At 46.7% G+C, this 1,526-nt stretch overlaps 1 pseudogene; it reads right to left on the bottom strand.

The window, feature by feature from the left end:
- Positions 1–288: 288 nt before the first annotated feature.
- On the bottom strand, positions 289–906 carry LOC127218281 (60S ribosomal protein L17-like; annotated as a pseudogene).
- Between the last annotated feature and the right edge of the window lie 620 nt (positions 907–1,526).

Genomic DNA, 1,526 nt, shown 5'->3' with positions numbered 1-1,526 from the left:
TCTTTTTTTTTTGAGATGGGGTTTCTCTGTATTGCTTTGCTTTGGAGGCTGTCCTGGAACTCGATCTGTAGACCAGGCTGGTCTTGAATTCACAGAGATCCACCTGGCTCTGTCTCTGGAGTGCTGTGATTAATGGCATGTGCCACCAAACCCAGCCCCTAATCTTTTCTTTTTTTCAGTGTTTCACAGCTTCATCACTTTAATAAACCTCTGCAGTATGTTAAGCATCCCCCTCCCAACAGGGTTGATTAGCAGGCAATCTGGAACTGCTTATACAGAAGACCAGAAGACCTTTACTTTCATCTGCATTTATTTTACGCTGAGTTTATTCCCGTGCCATAAGCTTTTGTTTCTTCAGTTTCTTCTGGGATATCTTCTTCTTCTGTGCAACCTCCTCTTCTGGCTTTGGAACAATCTGCTCCTTTTCCATGAGGATCATCTCGATGTGGCAGGGGGAGCTCATGTACGGGTTAATCCAGCCGTGGGCTCTGTAGGTTCGTCGGCGCATCTTAGGTGCTTTGTTCACCTGGATGTGTTCAATGACCAGAGAATCGACGTCTAGACCCTTAAGCTCATCATTACTCACTGCATTTTTAAGCATGTGCAGCAAAAATTCAGCACTCTTTTTTGGCCACTGACTCTGTGTCCATCCCCACTGTTTGACCTGGGCGCACCTGCCCACTCAACCATTGTACCGCCGGAATGGCACACATTGCTTCTTCAAAGTGACATCTTCCAGGTATTTGGTGGCTTTTTGGATATGCATGCCCTTGATGGCCTGGGAAGTTTCACGGGTGTTCTTAAAGTGAACCCGAAGATTTGATCCTCTTGACTTGCATGATTTCATGGGGTTTTCTGGGTCGAGGGAGTAGCAAACCATCTTCACAGGTCACCTCAGGCCGCCTACAGGAAGAGCCAGCCCCTAATCTTTTTTAAAAGTAATTTTTATTTAAATTAAAAACAATCATATTTTACATACCAATCCCACTTCCCTCTCACTCCTGTCCTCCCACTCTCCCCACCAAAACCCCCATCCCACTCCCCATCAATTACTCAGGGAGAGTGGGGACTTCCATGGTCAAAGTCTGTCACATCATTTGGGGCAGGACCTAGGCCCTCTTCCATGTGTCTGGGCTGAGAGAGTATCCTTCCACAGGATCCTTCCACAGGGAATGGGCTCCCAAAGCCCATTTGTGCACTGGGGATAAATACTGGTTCCACTGCCAAAGGCCCCATAACTGCCCAGGCCTCCCAAGTTACACCCAAGTTCAAGGGGCCTGGTTCAGTCTGATGCTGGTTCCACATCTGTCAGACTTTGGCCTATGAGCTCTCCCTTGTTCAGGTCATCTGTTTCTGTGGGTTTCTCTAGCATGGTCTTGACCCTTTTGCTCATCACTCCTTCCTCTCTACAACTGGATTCCAGGAGTTCTGCTCAGTGAGACGATCATGTGTTGTTTTTTTTTCCAGTTTGTTTATATGGTGGATTACTTTGACACATTTTCATATATTGAACCATCTATGCATCT

Source organism: Phodopus roborovskii, unplaced genomic scaffold (genome assembly GCF_943737965.1).
Source record: "Phodopus roborovskii unplaced genomic scaffold, PHOROB, whole genome shotgun sequence".
In the NCBI taxonomy this organism is placed as follows: Eukaryota; Metazoa; Chordata; class Mammalia; order Rodentia; family Cricetidae; genus Phodopus; species Phodopus roborovskii.
The sequence above is the reverse complement of the archived record's forward strand: the minus strand, read 5'-3'. Positions and strand labels throughout refer to the sequence as shown.